The sequence below is a fragment of the Apium graveolens genome, chromosome 2, assembly GCF_009905375.1.
Source record: "Apium graveolens cultivar Ventura chromosome 2, ASM990537v1, whole genome shotgun sequence".
Taxonomy (NCBI): Eukaryota; Viridiplantae; Streptophyta; class Magnoliopsida; order Apiales; family Apiaceae; genus Apium; species Apium graveolens.
This window is the reverse complement of record NC_133648.1, coordinates 127,319,069-127,329,042: the sequence shown is the minus strand read 5'-3', so window position 1 is coordinate 127,329,042 and position 9,974 is coordinate 127,319,069. Positions and strand designations below refer to the sequence as shown.

At 37.0% G+C, this 9,974-nt stretch overlaps 1 non-coding gene across 1 annotated transcript; it reads left to right on the top strand.

Moving 5' to 3' along the window:
• Positions 1-1,254: 1,254 nt before the first annotated feature.
• LOC141710170 (small nucleolar RNA R71) lies at positions 1,255-1,360 on the top strand. The gene has a single exon (XR_012570703.1). It is a non-coding gene; the product is annotated as a small nucleolar RNA R71 (small nucleolar RNA).
• Positions 1,361-9,974: the final 8,614 nt, after the last annotated feature.

Here is a 9,974-nt window from a genome sequence, read left to right as displayed (position 1 = left end):
CACTTGAAGATAGTAAAGCTTCCAGGATCTTTAAGCTTCGGAGGCAACTTCTGTTGCAGCACAGCACTGTATTCCTCCATTAGAGCAACGGTCTCTAAGTCATCGAGCTTCACTTTCCGAGAGAGAATACCTTTCATAATTCTCGCATAGCTAGGCATCTGTTCAAGAGCTTCAGCGAAAGGTATGTTGATATGAAGTTTCTTGAACACCTCCAGAAACTTCTCAAACTGCTTATCCAGCTTTTTCTTCTACAGCCTTTTAAGAAAAGGAGGTGGAGGATAAATCTGTTTCTCCCCTGTATTACCCTCAGGAGGAGTGTGTTCCACAGTAGTCTTCCTTGGTTCCACCTCTACTTCCTTCCGCACATCTTCTTCAGCCACAACTGCATTTTCTGAATCTTGAGATTTTTCAGGCTCTTCATCTTGCTGAATTTGGGGGCTTGCGACCTTTCCAGGCCTTAAGGTGATGGCGTTCACATGTTCTTCAACTTTCTTCTTTCCTGGATTGGCTTCTATATCACTAGAAAGCGTTCCTGGTGGTCGATTCAATAAGGCATTAGCAATTTGCCCTATTTGGTTCTCCAGATTCTGGATAGAAACAGCCTGGCTTTGGCATATAAGAGCCTGGTTTTTGCACATAAGTCTCAACTCCTCCAATTCAGATTTTTCATTCGAAGATAGACCTGCATCATGAGTTTGTTGTTGAAGTTGGAGTTGTTGTCTTGGTGTAAATTGTTGCTGAAAACCAGGAGGGTTAAATAGCTTATTTCCAAACTGCTGGAAATGTTGTTGCATCACATTCTGATTGTTGCTCCAGCTGAAGTTAGGATGATTCCAGTTGTCAGGATGATAAGTGTCTGGAATTGGTTGTTGTGATCTCTGAAAGTTGCTCACAAACTGAGCTGAGTCACTAGATATAGCGCATTGCTCCGTCACATGCGGACCGGCACATAGCTCACAAACACTTTTTATCTGTTTAACACCATAGTTAGCCAGAGAATCGATCTTCATAGACAACGCCTTTAGTTGAGCAGTGATAGCCGTAGCTGTATCCACTTCAAGAACTCCTGCTACCTTGCCCTGTGGACATCTCTGGGTTGGATACTGATATTCATTAGCAGCCATCAGTTCAATTAGATCATAAGCTTCCTCATAGCTCTTTGCACATAATGCTCCGCCTGATGCTGCATCAAGCATAGGTCTGGACTGTGCTCCCAACCCATTATAAAAACAAGTGATGATCATCCAATCAGGAATTCCATGATGAGGACACTTCCTAAGCATCTCCTTGTAGCGTTCCCAAGCTTCACTTAGCGATTCCCCGTTTGTTGCGCAAATTGAGTAATAGCATTCCTGAGTGCAGCTGTCTTCGCCATAGGGAAGAATTTAGTAAGAAATTTTTGAGCAAGATCTTCCCAAGTAGTAATCGAACCAGCTGGTAGAGAGTGTAACCAGCTCTTAGCCTTGTCCTTCAGAGAGAATGGGAACAGTCTCAGCTTCACAGCATCTTCAGAAACACCGTTGAACTTAAAGGTGTCGCATATTTCAATGAAATCCCTAATGTGTGTATTGGGATCTTCCGTTGGAGAACCCCCAAACTGGACTGAAGTCTGTACCCATTGAATTATGCCAGGCTTGATCTCAAAGGTATTAGCTGTGATAGCTGGCCGGACAATGCTAGATTGAATGTCATTGATCTTGGGTTGAGAAAAATCCATCAAGGCTTTCGTTCGTGCTGCTAGATCTCCCATTATAATGAGTACCTGAAACACAAACAAATAAACCGTAAGAGTAAAAGAATCCGAGTCAGTGAACTTTAACGACCACTGATAACAAGCACATAAACTAAAAATTAACACCGAGTCCCCGGCAGCGGCGCCAAAAACTTGTTAGGGCGAAAACACGCGCTAATATTCATGCAAGTATACGCGTTCGCAAGTAATATAAGATATAAATCAGATTCATTCCCACAGAGACTGGTTTAGGTTAAGTTCAATTTATGCACCTATGCAACAATGTATGGTTATCACTCAATGCTAAGATAAATAACAAATTGGGTTTTTATTAAACTAAGAGATTATACTAAATAACATTAACTAAGAGAATTGAAGTTGAATTACTATATATGACAAATATGGGATTCTAACTTCATTATATACTTCATTCAATAGCCTTATTGTTCTTAACCTTAGCATGTGATGGTGAGGACACTAATCAGATAACACGAAACTGATAAACGCCAACTTTCATTGCACGAGTACCATTCTACCAGACATCCACAAAAGAGATAGAAGCTGAATAGGCACCAATTATATTGAGACCCTATATGTCTATAGAATTTGACAACATAACGGTTTAAGCACAAGTTATCTATCTTGATTACATAGGGCAAGTAAAACGGTTAGAGTTACCTACGAATCATGCATACACGTACATGAACCTATGCTAGCATGGCAAGTTCTAAACCTCTATATTCACTGTCGCTTCAATAGAGATTAACACGCTATCTTATATGTTAGCTACGCACATAAGACGAATAAGCACAACCATATTAGGATATCATACAATCACCACACACCAAGATATCGAAACAATTAATTATTGAAATCCATAAGTAAATCCGCTAGAATCCCATGACAACGATTAGCCCATAATCGAACTCATCGTCACCATGGGTTCCAATGAAAGCATGGTATAAACAAGGTCTTAATAAACTAAATAATAATCAAAGTACGAATAAACGAGATCTAGGTTCAACAAGAACGAAAACGAGAATCCAAAGTTACAACTAATTCAAAGAATCACAAGTTGAAAACAAGATCTTCTTTTTCGGAGTTGTTCTGTGCTTCTAGGTCTTCTCCTTGGTATCCCAATCTTCTCGGATGATGAAAACCCTTTTTTTTAAGTATATATACGCCCCTAGTGGACCTGGACCCTTAAAATCGTCAAATTCTGCTCAAAAAAAGCTTTTTCAGCGAAATCAGCGACCAGCCGCGCCCTGAGCGGCCGCTCAGATCTCCTGAGCGGGCGCTCAGCTACTGACTGGGAAAAATATTCTAATGAATCTTGTTTTGGCCATAACTTGAGTTCTACTCGTCAGAATTAGGCGATTCAACTGCCCACGCGAAGCTATTGAGATTCTCTACAACTTGACAATGGCCTTGGCTTCCAATTCTGATCACTTTTCATCATATTTCCTTTAAAAGCTCTTTTCTTCATTTAACTGATACCTGAAATGCATTAACACAAAAACACATCAAAATACCAACAACTTGAGTCCAAAACACCAATTTAAGCTTGTAATAAAGCATTCCAAGTGGATATAAAATCCACTTATCAGTTATTAACTAACATGCAATTAACTAAGAGAATAAAGGTTTTAATTTACTTATATGAGACAAACATGGGATTCTAACTTCATTAAATACTTCATTCAACATCATTGTTCTTAACCTTAGCATGCAATGATGACGACAACTAATCAGACAAAACGAAACAAGTAAATGCCAACTTTCGTTGTACGAATACCCTACTACCAGACATCCACAATAGAGATAGAAGGTGAATAGACACCACTTATGTTGAGACCCTATATGTCTATAGAATTTGACAACACAAAAGTTTAATGCACAAGTTATCTATTGTGTTTACATAGGGCAAGTTAGATGGTTAAATTTACCTACGAATCATGCATAACAAATACATGAACCTATGCTAGCATGACAAGTTCTAAACCTCTAAATTCACTTTCACTTCGATAGAGATTAACATGCTATCTTATAAGTTCGTGACGCTCATAAGACGAATAAGCACAACCAATACTAGGAAATTATACAAACACCACACACTAAGGTATCGAAACAAATTAACTATTGAAATCCATAAGTAAATTCTCCAGAACCCCACGATAACGATTAGTTCATAACCGAACTCATCATCACCGTGGGTTCCGATGAAAGCATGGTATAATAAACTAAGTCTTTATAAACTGAATGATAATCAAGTATGTAATCAAGAGTAATAGGTTCAACAAACAAGAAAACTAGCATCCAAGATTACAACTTAAACAAAGAATCACAAGAATGAACTAGATCCTCTTCGCCTTCATTGTATTTATGCTCCTAGGTCTTCTCGTCGTCTTCTCCTTAGTCTCTATTATGAAAAAACGTCTTTAGATAGTCTTTATATAGCAGCCCAATCATTCCAGAAGCCCAGAAAATCGATCTTCTACTTGCAACAGGATTCTCATAATTCGGCATGGCGTGGCCGTGTGCTGTCTCAGCGCGGACACGCTGTATCTCTGTTGTTCTGGCGCGGGCACGCGCTATCACAGCGCGGGCGCGCTGACCTTCTGCAAAAAATGAATTGCTTTATTTTATTTGCTGGTTTCTGATGGCGATCAACACATGAATATACGAGGCACCTTCCTAACACCAATTTAGCATTAAAATAATGCTAAACCTCATCATTCCTCCAACTATGCCTGAAATACAAAAACACTACAAAACACATCAAAAACACAAATAACTTGAGTACAAAACACCAATTCGAAGCTTTACGAAGCGCTATAAGTGGATATAAATGTCATTTAACAATGAATTAGTATGTGTTTATGTGTAGTTGCCTCTGTGATGTATATATAATGTGTTGAAGTGCTTTGTGGTCCCGTTTGTTTCTCCAATAGTAATATACTGATATTTTAGTCAATAAACAAATATTTGGTACTCTTTTTATTTGTTGTATTTAAAAATTATTTGATGTGTAAGTGTATTTAGGGGTATGTACATTTATATTTTCAGCTTTTTCGAAGTATTTTTCAATTAAAGTGCACCACGGTGGGAAATTTGACGAGGGTCCAAATGCGTACATTGGTGGTAAAATGAGTTATTTTGACATGTGTTCATAACATAATTTTAATTTATATGACCTGGATTCCATGATGACAGAGCTAGGCCTGGTCATAGGTGAATTTTGTGTGGTTTTGCTTGCTAGATAGTGAATTACTGAAAGGGTTACTTCCAGTTGTTACCCCTGTAGATGTGGAAGCACTAAGTGATTTTATTTGCTATATAGATGTTTGGATATGTACAACACTGATTCAGTTATTGATTTTTGAGGAGATTTGTATGATTTCTCATTCACTCAATTGGAAGAGGATGACAGAATTGAGATAATTGAGGATATTAGGGAGGAGTGTGAATATGGAGAGAAGGATATGGTTGAGGAATGTGAAAATGGAGAAGAAGACAAATATGATGATAAGCTTAGGTTTGAAGGGGATAGTTCAAATGTTGATTCCAGTGGTAGTGAGGTAGACATACTGTCACAGAAGAAGAAAAGAATTACTCCTCCAAATCCTTCTTACGGGACCAAAAAAAGAGGAAGATATTCAATGTTGAGGGTAAATTTAGTATTTGTGTTTTAAAGTATAACCTTTTTATGATAAGCTTGTTCCTGTATATGTCTTGACCTTTATTCTGTTCATCATTTATTAGGGATTATTCAAAAATTCTGAAGGTACCCCAATATTTTGAAAGACAGTAGTCCTGATGCTAGCCATCCTAGTCAAGAAGAAGTTGTACCTAACAAAGGAAAGAGGCAAGTGAAGCCTAAGAAAGTTAAGGCAATGAAGAGGGTTAAGGGGATTTCTGAGGTTAAAAGTACATCAGGTACACAAAAAGGTAAAGAAGTTAGACAAGATGAGCAAGATGATCCACTTAAAGAAGATGAGCAAGGTGATCCAATGTTAGGTGATCCAATTCATGAGATAGAGGTAGTTGATGATTCCAAGTTTGAAGAAAAAGATATTATGTCTAAATGCTCAGATTCTAGTTCAGAGGGTAGCTACAATAATTCTGATGAAAGAACGACCATATCCAGCTGTGGTGAAGAGGATTTCCAGTTTCTAGAATTTAATAAATTGACAAATATGGGTAATCCTCAGTTTGAACTTGGAAAGTTATTTAGCAGTGGCACCATTTTCAAAGCATCAGTTCGAAAGCATGCTATTGTTCAACAGAGGCCCATAAGACTGAAGAAGAATTTGGCAAACAAAATAAAATGGATTTGCAGTGAGGGGTTTGAATGGAAATGATATGGGATAAAGCAGCAGAGGTCAGAGTCCATTCAAATCCAAACATTTCTTGGTCAACACACCTGCAATCCAACATGAGAACAAAATTATATTAATTCTACATGGATAGCTACTGAGTATGAAGATGAAATCAGAATGAACCTCACATGGCCAACACACGCATTTCATTCTAGAGTTGTCAATAACTTAAAGTGTAAAATCTCCATATCCATGATCTAAAGAGCATTAAAAAAGCAAAAGATAACATTCTTGGGAAGCATGAAATGGAGTATGCCAAGGTGTTTGCATATGCAAATGAGATAAAGAAGCAGATGTCTACCTCAACTGTGAAAATAATGTCTGAGCAAGTTGAACCAGGAGTGACTGATATGAGGCTCAAGAGGTTTTATGTGTGCCTTGGCCCCTTGAAAGAAGGATTTCTTGATGGTTGCAGGCCTTTGACAGGCTTAGATGGATGTCATCTAAAAGGCCCCCTAGGGGGTATACTACTAACAGCAGTTTTAACTGATCCCAATGATGGGATGTATCCCCTTTTTGGGCACAAGTAGAGGCTAAAAACAATGACTCTTGGGAATGGTTCAATAGGCTTCTCAAAGATGATTTAGGGATGGAGAATGCAGGATCTTATACCTTCATTTCAGATAGGTTGAAAGGCCCTGGCAATGCACTTGAATCCCAAGTACCTGCAGCTGAGCACCGCTTCTGTCTGATGCACCTTTACAAGAATTTATTGAAGGAGCACAAGGGTTTGGTGTAAGAAGGTTATTATGAAGTGAAGCTAAATCCACTACAGATTATCACTATAAGATGAATATGGGTGCACTGAAAAGGGTATAATTTCTACATTTATTTCACAATGTATATCATTTATGTATATCATTTTCTGTTCTTGACATCAACTGTGACTATAATATCAGCTTGCACCAAGGGCATATGACTGGTTGGCTGTTAAGCCAAAGTCCTAGTGGAGTAGGTCAGCCTTCAGAGAAGTATGCAAAAGTGAAATGTTTGTCAATAATAACTATGAGGTGCATGCTACTAACAAGTTCAGAGATATGAGCATAGTGACAATGGTGAAGTCAATTCAAATTACTTGTATGGAAAGAATATGTAAAAGGGTCACCATAATGAAGCAGAAAGATACAATTTTCTGCAACAAACCTCCAAAAGCGCTACAGACATAGTTTCTACACTTTTCATTCAATATTTTGACTAAGTAAAAAATGGGAGTAATATCATATAATTTGAAATTTGTAGGTCAATGGAAATGGCTGCTAGGGCAAGACCATCTTGGAATGGTGGGAGTAAGTATCATGTGACTATGACTGAAGGAGGCCATCAAATAGTCTATGACCTACAAAACCATACTTATGCCTGTAGGAACTGGCAATTGACAGGTATTCCCTGTTTTCATGTATGTGCTTGTATTTTTTTTCAAAAAGAAATTCCTTTAAATTACATGCATGAGTGCCACAAGAAAGAGTGGTATTTGAGAGTGTACAATCATATATTTGAACCTTTAAATGGAGAAGAATTCTGGGAGGAAATAAATGAGACACCTATATTACCGCTACTGCCAAAAATTACTCCAGAAAGGCCTAAGAAAAAAGGGACAAAACTAATGACATTGTCCAAATAAGAGCAAATGATCCAACTATATTAAAAAGGACTGGTACTTCAGTTCAATGCACTTGGTGTGAGGCATGGAGACACAACACTAGGACATGCCAGACAAAGGTAATACTTTTCCATTCCTGCTACATTTATTTCCTTGTTTTGGTTAATGAAAATAAACCACCTTTTCTGCTACATTTGTGACTTCATTAATGTGTAGAGAATTGACCAAGAAAAGAAATAGCAAGAAGAAGGAGCCATACCACCTGAAGAAACTTCTAAATCAAAAACTTGCACCAACTGCAACCAAGTAGGACATAATAAAAGAACTTGCTCAGTAAAGGTAACTCACATTATGTCACTACTATTATAAAATAGTATTGTAACGAAAATGAGGTGACAATTAAATAGATTTACTTGATGTATAAATGTAATACTAAACCATTTTGGCAAAAAAAAAAGGAAATCTGATAACAAAATTGGGACAAAGACCAAATCTGAACAACTGAAAGAGAAAGACCAACCGTCAAAGGTCAACAAAAGTCCGCTGAAGAAAGCTTTGAGGTCCAATGTTGTTGTTGATGCTGTTACTTCAACTCATGGTGGTGTAATCAGGCCTGTCAAGCCACCCATTCAGAATAAGGGACAAAATTGGAATGGTGTCGATCCAGTTGAGGGACAGAAGTTCACATCTCTCAAAAACTTGAAAGCAACTAGGTTTAATATGCAGAAGCAAATGGGGAAGAAGAAAGTTTGACATCGTTGTTTCAACCACATTTCAGAACTGTATAAGTTATGTTTTATTATAAGTATGGATGGCGATCTTTGGCTGGATAATACACTTATCAATATTGTTATTTTGGTAGTAGTTATTGGTACTAAAACCTTATTTGGTTAGTACTATTAGCTACCGGTCATTTTGTGGAATTAATGGAACTGCAGTTTGGTATCTACTTTCATGCTTTTGCTTACACACGAATTGATTCACTCCAACCACCAACTACTACAACATTCAAATCACAACCAACAACAATTATATTCAATGCCGCTATAATTTTATTCAAACTCATTAAACTCATATAAATGCAATTACTAGATCACCAATACATCAATCAGACAATACATAACTTAACAAAATAAAAAATCAAGTGAACAACAACAATAACAACGCTTTACTACAAGTCCCTCTTTTTGTTTTTGCCTCATCCCAAACAACTCTTTCATCCATTGCACTGCATTCATCCATCGGGGCACTTTCATCAAGAACACTAGTACTAATCATTTATGTTTACTGGACATTTTTAAGCTCCGCTTCAAGCCAATTAATCCTCCGTATTAGGCCCAGGATAATTAGACGAGCTCTATCCCACATCGGAGAGTCAATCCAATTGGAAAAACTTCATTTTCTATATGGGCAAGCCATAAATCGATGACCGGCATTTGCTGTTCTCTATGCAGTTTGCTTCACAGACCAGGCACCACAATAACACTCGACATCCATTAAAATGAAGAGGTAGAAGAAATAAAATGGAAGGAGGAGGAAGAAGAGGATGTATATAAGTATTTTTATGATACCCCGGTATATAGCCGTTTAAAAATTTTAGTTCATTATTACCCATGACATACTAACGTTGACTGTTAAATATTATTGGGAGTTAGTCAAAAGGGTGCAAATGAATTAAAATTAATAGCTGAGTGATGCATTCTGCTTAAATTAACCGCGTTGGGACCAAAGTGCGAAAATAAATATGTGTAAGAAGTGCGAATTACAACTTATTTTTATATATAATTAAATGCGTTTACTCGAATATAATTCTCATATAAAAAAATTACACGCTAAGTTATTACCTCGAAATTATCGCACACAATCAAATATTAAATATATACTCCCTCCGTCCCAACCATTTGTATACAAATGGTTTGGGCACGGAGGACAAGACATAGTAGAAAAATTATGTTATTTTTGGTAATTTTAGTAAGATAGTGGGATGAGAAAGAAGGAAAAAGTATAATTTAGTGAGAAAAAAGTATAAAGTTGGGTAAAGTGGTAAGACTAATCAATATTTAATGGATAAAGTGAGTGTAGTGAGAGTAAGTATTGGATGTAGTTGATTTTTATATTATTAAATTTTTATTATTTTTAATAAATTTAAAATGTATAAAATTAAATGAGAAATCCAAAAAAAGAAAATGTATACAAAAGATTCACAGAAACGGTCCATTCCGTCTAAATGAAACTGGTACTTTTTTTGTTAAATGCGGGAAAA